This window comes from Lissotriton vulgaris, chromosome 4_1 (genome assembly GCF_964263255.1).
Source record: "Lissotriton vulgaris chromosome 4_1, aLisVul1.2, whole genome shotgun sequence".
NCBI lineage: Eukaryota > Metazoa > Chordata > Amphibia > Caudata > Salamandridae > Lissotriton > Lissotriton vulgaris.
In genome coordinates, this window is record NC_141691.1 from 1,065,439,742 (window position 1) to 1,065,454,273 (window position 14,532).

A 14,532-nucleotide genomic window follows, 5' to 3' on the forward strand; every position below is an offset into this window, starting at 1 on the left:
CCTGGTAGCTATCACCTCTGCCAGGAGAGTGAGTGAGCTCCAGGCCCTCTCTTGTAAGCCTCCTTTCCTTTCAGTCCATCCGGACAAGGTTGTTTTGAGGACTAGGCCCTCCTTCTTGCCAAAGGTGGTCACGGCCTTCCACATTGGGCAGTCCATCACATTGCCCACCTTCTTTCCGCCTCCGCACCCCTCGAGAGAGGAGGAGAGGCTCCACCGTCTGGACCCAAAACGTGCGCTCTCGTTCTATCTGGATCGCACACGCCAGTTCCGGGTGGATGATCAACTCTTTGTTGGGTACGCGGGCGCTAAGAAAGGGAAAGCGGTGCACAAGAGGACCATTTCTCGATGGATTATCATGTGCATCCAGGCGTGTTACTCCTTGGCTAAGAAGGAACCACCTGTTGGGCTGCGGGCTCATTCCACTCGAGCCACGGCCACTACAACTGCCTTGGGCCGAGGTGTGCCCTTGCAGGACATTTGCCAGGCTGCTACGTGGGCTTCGTTGCACACGTTTGCGAGGCACTACTGCCTGGACAGTCAAGTCCGGAGGGATGGTTACTTCGGCCGTTCCGTTCTCCCGGACTTTCTGGTGTGAATATTGGTTCACAGACCCACCACCACGGGGATGGTATTGCTGGGGTATCTATTCTAAGGTAAGGAATCTATCACTAACGTGTCTCTTTCAGATGCACAAGTTACTACTTGTGTAACGATATATCTGTAAGAGACATTAGTTAGTGATAGATTCCTTACCGACCCACCCATCCTCCCCGTTCTGCGAACCGATATCTAGGGTTAAGGTCATCCCCTTTCAGGGCCCTAGTTTCTTGGCACCAGTGTCGGTTTTGGTCATGGCTCTGCGCTTCTGGTGCCGAAAAGCTGTGGCTAAGAACTGACGTCAGCACGCGGAGGCGGCGTCTAAGTACTCCGACGACGTCATCACGGCGCCCACGACGCCGACGACTGACGAGGAGCCGCAGACGACGCCTACCGACGCGCAAGGGTACTGCTACGCAAAACTTTCCGGATCCAGTCTGACGCCTGGGGATATTCTAAGGTAAGGAATCTATCACTAACTAATGTCTCTTACAGATATATCGTTACACAAGTAGTAACTTGTGCGACACTGCCTGGGGCGCACAAGGTGTCCCTGGGCAAATTCCAGTCAAACCGGTTCTGGGGCACTCCAGCCCCAGTCCCAGCGCGACCCTGGACAAAGGGAAATGGGTGTAACCACCCCCTTCCTGGGTACCAACCATAGGAGGGACCTAGCAGGTAATCCAGCCCCCCAGTTTGGAATAAAGGTGGGAGCAGTGCCAACGCACATCAGATTATCCTTACTGAAACTTATGAAAGGAAACTCTGGACCCTTCGACATCCTACTCGACTTAGAAGAATGAAGAATCTCCCTTGTGGTCAAGGAGTGACCACCCTGTGGAAACAGGCACCATCCAGCGCCTCACCGTTTGCTTTGTTGCAGTTCCCGCCGAAACTCGAGCGACCGAGATCAACAAGACCCAGCTATCCTGCCTTCCAACAGCCCGATCCACAGTCCCAGCGAATCTGAGACCCGTGGAGGCGACCTGAAGCGTGGGGCCGGTCTCTTCTCTTCAGGACGCCTGCAGCATCATCATCTCCAGGCACCATCAGACTGCGTGACGAAACCCGACACACTTTGGCACCTATGCACCCGCGTCCTGTGGGTGAGGTAACTCATGAACGCCGGTGCTCCTGCATTGTTAAACACCTCTAGTGTCTAAGTATAAAGTTTGGTAATTCTAGTCCTGTCGGAAGACTCCTTTAACAGTAACTTTGTAACTTTTAAGCACCATTGACTTTGCATTGGTGCATGCGTGTGCTTTAAGCGCTGCACCCGATTCCCGGGGGGCTTTTCCCGACTTCAGCATTGCTAGTCCCGATTGGTCCCAGCGATTCCCCAGGCCCTAGGCCTGACCACTATTTGATTAGTGATACTTATACCACTTTTTTAATATATGGTTTGAGTGCCCCTGGGCCTCATCCATAATTGTGCAACTTTCATATGTTTAACTGTGCTTTTGTTTAAAAGCTTGTGCCTCTGCACTCATAAAGAGTACAGAGGATTATTCTAGTAATAAATATATATATTTTTATAATATACAACTTGTTTGGTGTCCTTTCATTTGATATTACAGGATTGTGATTAGTAAAACAGCTGGCTTCACATGCCCTCTTGAGTTAAGCCTTTAAGGCTGCTTAGTCCATGCTACCCTTAGGATAGCTTGTCTATAAGGTTGACTTGCAACCATCACCATAAGGGATTGTTTGGACTGATACAAGGTGCCCCCAGAACTGGAGACATCATATATCAGGCCAACTTCTCACAGTTCCCCTTCTACGTCCCACCCAGGGCAACAGGCTACAGCAAGTTACCCAAACTTTGCGCGGCCGGGGACGTGGAAACAACCGGCGAGGTTCCGGGCCAGCTGGTGGGCCAGTCCACCAACCCCAACCCCCTCCTCCCGTCGTCTCGTCCCCCCCCATGCCCCCCCCCCACGCCCCCCCATCTCACCCCCCCCCCCCCCCCCCTCTGCACCGGCCTCCACCCAGGGCCACAGGCTACAGCAAGTTACCCAAACTTCGCGCGGCCGGGGACGTGGAAACAACCGGCGAGGCCGAGGTTGCGGGCCAGTCCACCAACCCCAACCCCAAGCACCCCCCCCCCCGCACCTCTGCACCAGCCTCCAAGCACTCCTAGTCCGACCATTCAGGCCCATCAAACATCAGTGGGCGGCAGGATTCCCCATCACTTCCCCCACTGGTGCACCATCACTTCTGACAGGTGGCATGGTGCACAGCAAAGGCCCTGTAAAATCAGGAAAGTTAAAATGGGAGGGCGTGCATTCTCACATCTAGCCCCGCTCCATTGGAATTGCTTTCCGGACGAGCTACGCGCCTCCACAAGTTTGGGGCAGTTCAAGGAGCAGTTAAAAACCTGGCTGTTCTAAATCCACAATTTTGTCCTGGCCTCCAGCACTGTGTAGGCAAAAGCGCAGAGAGATCCCTGTGGGGGTGATTTGTCGCGCGATACAAATGCTAAAATGAATTAAAATAAAATAAAGGTTGTGGATCCCCTTTCTGCCCCTCTGAAGTACTCTTGTTCCTTCTCTCTTCAGCCCAGCAGGGCTCTGCTCTGGGCACTATCAAGGACTACCTTTCAGCCATCTCCGCTTTCCTTCGGCTGCCAGATAAGCGTTCTCTTTTCAAGTCCCTGGTAGTTAACCGTTTCTTGAAAGGCTTAACTCATCTCTTTCCTCCAATTCCTTTTGTTAGGCCTCAGTGGGACTTGAATCTTGTACTGACTTACTTAATGCGCGATCCCTTTGAGCCGCTTCATAACTGTCCTTTACCTCTCTTAACGCTTAAGACTGCTTTCCTGGGAGCCATCACTTCTTCTAGAAGGGTGAGTGAGCTCCAGGCTCTTTCCTCAAAACCTCCTTTCTTGTCTGTTCATCCGGACAAGGTGGTTCTCCACACCCTTCCATCCTTTGTTCCTAAGGTGGTCACTGCCTTCCACATCAGGCAGACCATTACTTTGCCCTCCTTCTTTCCACCTCTGTATTCTTCAAAGGAAGAATAGAGGCTCCACTGTCTGGACCCAAAACGTGTGCCATCCTATCTGGATCGCACAAAACAGTTCTGGGTTGATGATCAACTTTTTGTTAGGTACGTGGGTGTAAAGAAGGGCCGGCCATACACAAACGCACAATCTCTCATGGGCCATGTTGTGTATTAAGGCTTGTTACTCTCTAGCTAAAAAAGAGCCTCCAGTGGGGCTACGCGCTCACTCCACCAGGGCGACCGCACCCACTACTGCCTTGGGAAGAGGAGTTTCCCTTTTTGACATCTGTCAGGTGTCAACGTGGGGATCGCTGCACACGTTCACCAAACACTGCTGCCTGGATAGCCAAGTCTGGAGAGATGGCTTCTTTGGCTGTTCTGTTCTCCAGGACTTTCTGGTGTGATCTTGGTTCCAGACCCACCACCGGGGTTGGTATTGGTCGTCTATCTATCCTAAAGTAAGCAATCTATAATTAACGTGTTTCTTTCAGATGCACAAGAAACATTAGTCAGTTATAGATTCCTTACAGCCCCACCCATCCTCCCCGTTCTGCGAACTGATTTCTAGGGTTAAAGACATCCTTTCAGGGCCCCAGTTTTGTGCACCAATGATCAGTGTCTTGCATGGCTCTGCGTTTCTGGCCCTGGAAGTCGTGTACAGAACTGACGTCAGCGAGCAAGGACGGCGTCCAAGTAGCTGCCACGACGTCATCTCGGTCACCAGGATGCCGCCGACGGACGCGGAGCTGACCAACGCCACCTTCCGACACAGAGGTCCTGCTGACAAAAAAACTTTCCAGATCCAGTCTAACGCCTGGTGGTATAATTGTAAGGTAAGGAATCTATAACTACCTAATGTTTCTTACAGATATATCTGATAGAGACTACTAGCCGCAGATTCCTTAAAATAGAATTATCCCCAGGCGTGAAACTGAATCCGGAACAAATGTTGCCACAGCATCCCTGCGCGCCGGGGGGACGGCAACACGCTACTCCGCCCTGACGTTGTCCTCCTACGTGACGTCAGCGAGGTCACATAAGTCCCTCCATCTGCATGTGGTGTTTGTGGGAGCACTACGACTCTACAGATTGTGAGGCGTATCAGCAGATGAAACCGGAGTCCCTGTTGGAGCGCCGGATGAAACTCCTTTCACATGTCCAGGTCGGCGGCGTTGCGGCGTTCGTCCTCCGTGGACAGTTTCAAGAACCGTCGTCTTCGACATCGTCCTTCTCCCAGGCCGCTAGAGCGTCGCTCACCCGTTGGTAAGTGTCGCAGTTTGTCCCTGAGGGCTGTTCCCCGACCTGTTGAGGGTGTGGGCTCTCCGTGGGTGGTGTGGCGGACGACTAGAACCCAGATGTAAGCCTATGCGGCAGCCTTAGAGACCTCGTCGGCTTTTCCTTCTCCTCCTAGGACATCTGCGGATCCCTTGCTGCATGCGGGGACTTCTGCAGCGTCGCTGGCAGCTCCAGCCCCGGTGCCTGCTGGTTCGGCTCCAGGCTCGGAGGATTTGGTGCCGTTGGGGTGCGGTCCTTCGGGGTTCCTTCCTTTGGAGCACGACGCCTCTGCCTCGCCGCAAACTCCCGCTGGGTTCTCTGTGGTGTCGCGGGAGGTTGCCAGGGCTCGGGCGTGTCCCCTCGGTCCTCGGGGCAGGCGGCAGCCTTGTTCACGGCCGAGGTCACAGGAGCTGGCTAGGTGTTGGGGCGTGTCCCTCGGCCCCTCTCGTCCCGGATGCCTCGTCGGAGGTAGAGTCGACACCTTTTCGGTGCTGTTCCTTAGCCGCCCCGGCTCCAGCCCAACCTCCGTCTCCTGCGCCGCGAGTTGTGGTGGAGGTGGTTCCAGCATCTCCTTCAATGCCGGTCGACGTTGACCTGCCTCCGGTCACTGACTCTACGGGGCCAGGCCGGCGTTGGGTCGTTGATTCGTCTTCGATACCCCCTCTTCTCCAGAGGTTCGGCGGTTGATGGTTTCATCTTCACCTGAGACGGGTCGCAATGTCGTGGCCTTTTCCCCGGCGTCGTCTAAGGACGGCTCTTTGCCGTCGCCGCAGTCTTCTCCGAAGGCGCCTCAGGTTCCCCACTCCTCGGTCACCTTTCCGGACTTGGCCTTTCCTTCCTCCAGTGGGACTGGGGTACTGCCGCCTTAGCTTGCATCAGGACAGTGCTCGTGGTTCCATATGGGACACTTTGAACTGACTCGTGAGCACAAATTGCCAGACTGGGGAGTCCAGTATTCTTACTATTACGCAGGACTAGTTGTGGTCCATTTACAACTCTGGCTTTTGATTTCAATGTTCATGCCTTGAAAAAGTCTAAGTACAAGACGAAACACGTGTCGGCAAATCGTGTGCTGGGAGTTATAACACTTTTATAATATGAATAAAGACTGCTGAACAGCAAGAAGATTGACCTTTCTGGATTTCTGTTTTTGACTAATATTGTTGAGTTGTCTCCATTTTAATCAATACTAAATAAGGACAAGTGGGGTGCTGCAAAAGCCTCAGTTTTTTGTTCAAATTGGTTGCACATTGAGTTGTGCCGACAACACCGTTATGTAGTAGGTGTTTGGAGCTAACCTAGCACCCGTGTACAGAAACACAGTAGCACACTTATATTTTTCACGCTCAATGATTGCTAGATTATTTGTTACCTAGTGAATATGCAGACGTTTCCTTTTAAGGGAACACGACTACCTGTAGATCCTTGCTACCTTGACTGGGCGTGGGGTGCTCTGACCTCCTTTTGCCTTCTCCTTGTTCCTCCTCCTGGTGAGGGCGGGCTACCTCTTTTCTTGTCCCCCTGTTTCCCCTCTGGAGTTGGTGGTCTTCTAGGATGGAGGGACCCTCCGTTACCTGTGGAGACAGGGCTCTTCTCCCTGTCTGTTTGACCCATCCCCTGTTGGGGCGCTGTGTTAAGTCCAGGTTGGTGAGGACCTCTCGCAGACCCTCCTCCCCCTTGGGTATGGCTTGGTTATCTATTCTACGTTAAGGAATCTGCGGCTAGTAGTCTCTATCAGATGTACAAGTTACTTACCTTCAGTAACTATGTATCTGGTAGAGACGATTCTAGATGCAGATTCCTTCACGACCTGCCCTTCCACCCCGTTCTGCAAGGACCTTTACTTTGGTCTTCTGCACTCACCTCCCCTTGGGTGGCTATGTCTTCTATGAATGCATTCTTTCATTCTTTCCTGGCAGGATGCTTCGTCCTGTTTATTTGTTCCATTCCTTCCTTTCTGGCCATTGGGGGATAAGTTTGTACGTCCGTCGGCACCCTTGCACTCTGGTTGTTCCAGGTTGGGGCCTGCTTCCAACCACTCCCTCCGCTTCCCCCCCTCTCTTCCTTCCGAAGGGTTCTGGCCCCTCTGCTGTCCTCTAGGTTGAAGTCTCTTGGCTGTGCCTCTGCCCTTGTTCCTTACAGGGATGTGACATGCCTTGATGGGGCTGTCTTGGAGTATTACCGTTACTTGTCTGTCCCGGACTTGTTCCCCTTCATTGTTGTTGCTTGGGGTTGTAGACTTGCTAAATGTTGTCATGACATTTTTCCGTATGTTCTTCTGTCTCCTGGGGGGCTATTTCCGTACTTGCAGGGTTCCCGCTCTGGGTGGTGCTCTGCTGTTTCCCTGCCTTTCAGTACTGCAGTGTGTGGCACTGTCCCTTGGGGTGCTGTTCCTCGCCATTCTTTTCTATTTTTCTGCTCTTTTGTACACTGTTCCTATACCCCACAGTTTTGTTCTGATGGCTCTGCGTTGCGGTGCGGAAAGGTTCTCCGAAGAAAACTCACGTATGTGCACCAGGGGTGGGACTTATGTGTCCTCGCTGACGTCATGTACGCGGACAACGTCAGGGCGGAGTCATGCGGTGCTGTCCCCCGTCCCCCCCGGGCGCGCAGGGATGCTGTGGCAAAACAAAATTCTGTATCCAGTCTCCCGCCTGGGGATAATTCTACGTTAAGGAATCTGTGGCTAGAATTGCTTCTACCAGATACATCGTTACCGAAGGTAAGTAACTTGTACATCGGGCCCTGCCTCTGGTTCTACCTCTCCTTCCTAGGGGTTCAAATGGTCCTTCTGGTTTACTTTCTGGTTTACTGATCTCCTTTGCAGAACAGCTTTCTATTGTTTCTCTCTTTCTTATTTTTTTGGTCTTCCCTTGACGGTCTGATAGTACAGTCCCATTCCCTTTTTACCCTGGGTATCCTATACCTAAGTTTACTTAATCTGTTAGTGTCCTGCCTTCTCTTCAGAGTGGCTGACAGTTGTATTCTGGTCAACTTCTCCTTTCTCTCGGAGGTACCTCCAGGAGAATATTTTCTTTCCCTGTGGTCTAGTCACAGTTTCTGTAACATACTGTGAACCATTGTAGTCGTTTCATACATATGCTGGTTCTCTCTTTACTTGTCACCGGCTGATTCTCTCTGAGAACGTGTGTTGGCTTAGGTCACGGACCCACCTCTGGTGTGTTATGGCTTTGTTATCGAATTCACAAGGTAAGGAATCTCCGGCTATATCAGATGGATGAGTTACCTTCAGTAATGCTGTATATGGTAGAGACATGCTCCAGCCCCAGATTCCTTACTGCCTTTCCCAACCTCCCCGCTCTGCGGACTTTCTCAAGTATGAGGTTCTCCATTTCATGGACTTGGTTTCCATACCAATGGTTTTTTCAGTGTAATCCTCTGCCCTGGTTTTCACCAGTGCTGATGGTTCTCTAGTGTTCTGCTCCCAGCAGTTCTTTGCTGCGTGGTCTTAGAACCTGGCTTTTACCAGTGCTGATTGTTTTCCAGGCTTCTGCTTCGACAATCAGGTTGCTTATTGGCTTTTCCCCCAAAAAAAACTATAAATAATAATAAAAACCAAATGAGATACCTTCCAATATCTTTCAAAGATAGTTTATCTTCTTTGGCACTCTGTTTCAATGGCATTTTCTGTAGTGGCTCGCATTCTGGAGCGGAAGTGTTCACAGAGGAAACTGATGTCAGCACATCAGTAGTGGCTTATATGGACTCCGTTGACCTCATGTCCGGAGACAAAATCAGTACGGAGTCGCTTGATGCCCTCCACCGGCGCGCAGAGGTATTGCTGAGAACATTTTCCAGATCCAGATCAGGCGCCTGGAGTGAATTCACAAGGTAAGGAATCTGTGGCTAGACCATGTCTCTTCCAGATTGTGAGTCCAAAACAACAGAAGAGTATCTAAAACTATAGTATACACAAAGCTCAAAAGGAGAAACGGTGAGACGACCCATCCACCACCACTCTTAAGTGCCTTATATCAGAATGTTAACTGTGTCAAAAGATAGTGAATTCCCAGTGAGGAAAAAGGAACCCTCAGCCCTCAGGCACCCACACATGGTAGGTAACCGTGTGTCTTCATCGGGTTCCTATAGTTAGTACGTGTAAGGGTACTACAGTAAACCAAAAAAGGTGCAGATTAAAATGGGTGTAGACCACTCCCTCGACCAACACTTTTAATAGAGTGGTGATTTGAACCCAATTAAAAACAATGTGAAAGAACGGACAATAAAGGGTTAAGTAAATTTGAACCCCCTGTCCTAAAAATCGGTCGACATGTTTCAGCTTTGGGGTCCTATTCGACCCAGCATTCCTCAGGACCAGTGGTAAATTCTCTCCCAACGGAGCAGGACAAACCCTAAAGAGCCTAGTCACATTGGAAGGAAGGTAATCCGCTATAGGTATGTCGTTTTACCAACTTGTATTCGCTGTACTGATAAAAACTCAGGTGCACAACCTCTGTTCTATGAGGGACATGGAATTTGAAATGAGACCAAAAACAAAACACCCACAAACAAAATAAATCAATTTTTATAAAAATTCAATTGCAGATATTTATCACAGTTGTGATTATGGACTATCTATCACTCACCCAGTGACACAGAAAAAACATACATTCATTTAGATAAAAACATACCCCTATCCATTATGCTAAGGGAAAATTCAAACTTAGGCTCCTGCCTACCATTCATGTAGTAGTGCTCTCAGTCTGGCGTTACACATAATCTCACGCAAAATCCAGGGTTTTGTATGTGCCCCGTATACAAAGATCATGGTTTGTCCTTCTTGTCCAAGATCTGCATTATGTAGTAAAATTAAAAAACAACAGTTTTCCTTCGAGAAACTACTAGGGGGCCAGGTGTATCGTGCATCCCTCTTGGTATCAATTAATTTATATCACGCTTTGAAATCTGGAAGATTCTGGTACATGTATTAAATAGTGTAATTGAACTCACTCAGTATATTTTCCAACTGTTTCCTTAACGCCGGTGAAGGCAAACTTTTGCCTCCGGATCTATTTAGAGAAAACAGTCCTCACATCATTATCTTTCTCGGTGTTGTCACCATGTAAATAATCTTAATTCAACCTACATATCGCAACTACAGTTTATTTTGAGTAATGTCAGACTAATTAGAATCAGGTTATTGGGGTGACTTACTCAGATAATCCTCAATGAAAGGCTTCATGAGTCCGTGGTGGGGTAATTCTTCACGTCAGCATCTATCAAAAGTGGTGCGAAATTAGAGTGTATTCCCTTCCCTTTTTATGAATTTAGGTTTCTCATTTCCGTTTCAAATAGAAAATGCTCATCCTCGATTTAAATGCCCCATTAGTTATTCAGACACATAGCCATCCTTCCCCAATCATGGAGCTGGTCAAACCACTCATAATTTGCGTACTGATTATATCGCGCTTGACCTATGTCTGGCGACTTTGGTGATTTGTTAATAGTTGGAGTTTAGAAGTCTCTCGCCAAATGTAAACGAAAATCCCAAACCATGCAGCCGGTTTACACTATATTTACTTAGCGCACATTTTCTTTTATGCCGGTTGGTGATTAATATTTAGAAGGTAGTCGCTGCGTGTAAGGCAAAGTACTAAAGAAATATAAAGAAACATTTTCTACTCACTCGCTCGCTGGCGACTCCCCGCATATACACCTACTCTGGTCTCTTCCACGGCTCGAAAACAACTCGAACCGCGGAAGTGGCATTCTTTTGACCTCCCACGGCCCTACGTAACCTACGTACTAGGTGCCCACGTGATCAGGTAGATCGTGCTAGTTGAAAAAATATTTAAAGCCTAAGTAACACAATTTACCGTGGGATTAGCAATAGCTGTGTCGTTGTGTAATTGTTTTGGTGCATTTTGTTCCCATGTTTTAAAGAAGGACCTTATGTCAAATGAGGCTTTTATATTTATATTACTCCATGGGTCCTGCTATAAATACAATGGAATTCTGTGTTCACTACCTGATCCTCACTTGATATACTGATTCCCGTTGTGATTAAAACAATGTGGACCTAATTCATTTGTTTATCATTTGGTTTGAGTGTACAAAATTAATTCACACAGACACTGGGTCCCCTTCCTCTCAGTACAACGTACTTCAAGAGACATGGACAGACTATCAGGTAAACCACGTTACTCGTATTACAGTTGGTGTGACTTCTCAGGTGCCAGATTTTGCCCTCCTCCAGATTAAGGGTTTTGGTTGCTGTGGTCAAATGACACACACTGCATCCTCCACATGGGTAATGGCTCACAACTGGTGGTAAACCCCAGGTTGTGAGTACATTCGGATTCTGTATTACATTCCCATTGCTGGGGCGAGTGTGTACTAGTGCGTCCTTCAGGCTTCTCTCGCGTCTATAGGAAAAAAGTGGTTTTTGCCACTCGAGGCCATTACTGGTCAAAATCCTCCATTGTTTGCTTATACTCCGGTTGACTGCATTTGATATGCTGCTATATGTTGTTACACAAGTCAGTGGTGGTTCTGGTTCTCCTTCTCCTATGTTATCTTCTAGTAGGGCTTCCCTGTTTTGATTTCTGCCCCTTTTGCAGCTTTACTTTAGGATTTAAGTTGGGTACCCTCTATGTGATAATTTCTCATTCAATCATTGGCCTGCTTCTTGTAGTCAGTGACACTGCTCCAGTTTCTACGAATACGTAGGTACTGGCCGAAAGGTAAGTTTTCCCGCAAAGGGCGCAGATGAAAACTCGTAAAGTGGAGCAGGTAATTCTTACTGGTGGGTTTGTAGTACGTCTTCGTTGTTAAATGGTCGCCTGTCCTGGTGATCGTAACATCCAGAAACTCAATAGTATCGCGGCTATACTGATGGGTGAACCTCAAATGTGGGTCACAGGTGTTAACCCAATCAAAAAAGGCCAAAAGGCTCTCCTCGGTGCCCTTCCATATTAACAGCATATCATCAATGTACCTCTGCCACAGGATTACATTGAGAGTGTATGGGTTGGTGTTGGCCAAAATATGGGTTTTCTCAAAATTATGGACATATAGTCCAGCAATACTGGGGGCAAAAGTACTGCCCATAGAAGTCCCTGTCTTTTGCAAAAAGATCTGATCTTGGTACTGAAAATAGTTACGCTTCAAAGCCAGAGTTGCACATTCAATGACAAACGTTCTAGAAGTATTATATTCCCACGTAGTCTGTTCCAAAGCATCCGCCAGAACCTTCAATGTGGCATCCTGGGGAATACAGGTGTACAAGCTTTCAATGTCTAATGAGACAAGATAGCACGATTCCTCAGGTAATTTTATTGTCAGAAGCATTGCTATTAAGCTCTTAGTGTCTTTAATATAGGTACTTGTTGACTGTATCAGTGGTTTAAAGAAAAAGTCGCAATATTTGGAAAGGGGTTCTAGAAGGGACCCGATACCCGAAACAATGGGTCTGCCAGGTTGTGGTAGGCGGTTCTTGTGGGTTTTGGGTAGGCAGTAAAAATAAGGAACTTTGCCTTCAGAACTCGTAAGGAAATCAGCTTCATGTTTGCTGATGTAGTCATCTCGTTCTGCAGTCATCACTAGTTCAACTATCTCATCCCTTAGTGAAGATGTTGGGTCCACATTCAGCGTTGTATGCAACAGCATCCTGTATGACAATACCTCCGCCCTTGACGGCGCTTTTGATCACAATATTGGGGTCACTTTTCAAAGACTCTATTGCTTTAAATTGGGCACCAGATAGATTTTTGAACAGTGTCGGTTCCACAATGTGTTCTACTTCTCGGAACACCGCTTGTTCAAAAGCAATTATTTCTGCCGGAACTAGGTGTGCCGGAGGGGTAAAAGTTGATCTGTTTCTGAAATTGGTATCACTGCTAGAGGCTTGGCTTTCAGTTGGATTTCGGTTCTCAAAAAAAAGCCCTTAACCGCAATTTTCTAAAAAAATTCACTGAGTTCACAAAACAGATTGTGGCTACTTCACAGGGTGGGCCTACAGGCATTTTTATAAAGTTAATGGGACTCGGAGAGACAGGGCATGTGTGCTGACAAATTCTAGGAAGGGCCCCTGGGTGAGTGATTGTTAAACAGGAAGAGCTAGGGCAAGAAATCTGTAAACTTGAACTCGGATAATAATTTCATGGGTTTGTTTGGAGTCACCAGCCCAAGAAAAAGCGGCTGAGAAGATGGGGGTGGACATTCATGTTACAATTGTATTCTCTATAGGATTAAATAAAGCTAAAACTCGAAAATCTAATTTTATGGCATATTTGGAATAATTTTTTTATTATGTAATTCATGCCTGCGCCAAGAGCCTCACGCTTTGCTGGAAAAACTGGTAACACAACCAAACTACTTAATGTGACCTTTCAATGATGTTCATTATCAGAAGTTGACTATTCCTTCAATAATGCCTGAGCAAATGATGTACATGGCTGACTGAATCATCAAACTACAACTAGATAATAACAATATACAACCTGAATCGATTATTCATTTGTTATTCGGATAGGAATGAGCCATGAAAACAGAAAACAAATACAATACATTAGGATAAAACCAATCAAAGATTTGTACCGGAACCATACTCAGTAGTGCTACAATTACACAATCATAATGCATTCCCATAACTTTTTCTAATCTTCAAAGAGACTCGAATAAAATGTGAAACTGCCAAACTATATATTCAAATGCAAGCTGTTGGATTAAGGCAATGCCATCTTATGGGAATGGATATTAAAATTATGAAAAACTAGCAATAAAGGATACATGACTTACCTTCTCAAACACTGTATCTGAAAGAAACACGTTAGTGTTAGATTCCTTACCTTAGAATATCCCCAGGCGTCAGACTGGATCCGGAAAGTTTTCGTCAGCAGTACCCCTGCGCGTCGGTAGGCGTCATCTGGGGCTCCGTGTCCCTCGTCGGCGTCGTGATCACCCGCTGAGTGCTTGCCAGTCTGTACTACTAATGTACAGGCAGCGCTGCACTCGGTGTGGGGGTGTACCATTCACAGCCTCTGCCTAAATGCTCTAATAATGCAGTCATGAACGTGGTCAAGTCAGTTTTGTGAACAAAGTGGATAAGATCCAGGCCACCAGCACTGCAAGTGCAGCTGAAGGATACACATTATGAACTGCTCAGCCTACCAGCAGAATTGTAGTGCCACAGCAGCAGGCACCGCCCTTCTCACCCCAGCAGCACCAGAGCAATCCAATGAGTGCCTGCCCGTGGTCACTCTGGCTGAGCTGATCACAGCCAGGGACAGGTGCTCACCAGCCTGGTACGAGTGTGATCTAATGCTGTCACACTTCATTGTTTAGCAGCACTGTCCCAATTTGTGGGAGCAGAACGAGGGCAGGACAGGCTGTCCTGTAGGCTGATCCAAAGTTTGAATGGCACTTCCCACAAATCAATGTCTGAAGGTGGTTGGCCTAAAGTCCCTTCCCATGAATTATAATTTAATTTAATGTATTACATGAGCTCTGGCAGACAGCAAACACTATCTTTATTTAAGACCTAAAAATTTAAGTGATATGAAACAGCTGCACAGACAATCTGTCCTGTACTTCATTCCTACATGGTGCAATGGGCGAGAGAAGTATTTAAAAAGTTTAAGAATCTTCAAGGAATTGGAACTGTCTCTGAAAATGTTTTAGTAGGATAAAATCATT

The 14,532-nt window shown here is 47.7% G+C and overlaps 1 protein-coding gene across 1 annotated transcript in view; it reads left to right on the top strand.

The window, feature by feature from the left end:
• The window catches only part of MARCHF6 (membrane associated ring-CH-type finger 6), a 1,612,715-nt gene that overhangs the window by 1,596,618 nt on the left and 1,565 nt on the right, over positions 1-14,532 (top strand). The window lies entirely within an intron of this gene.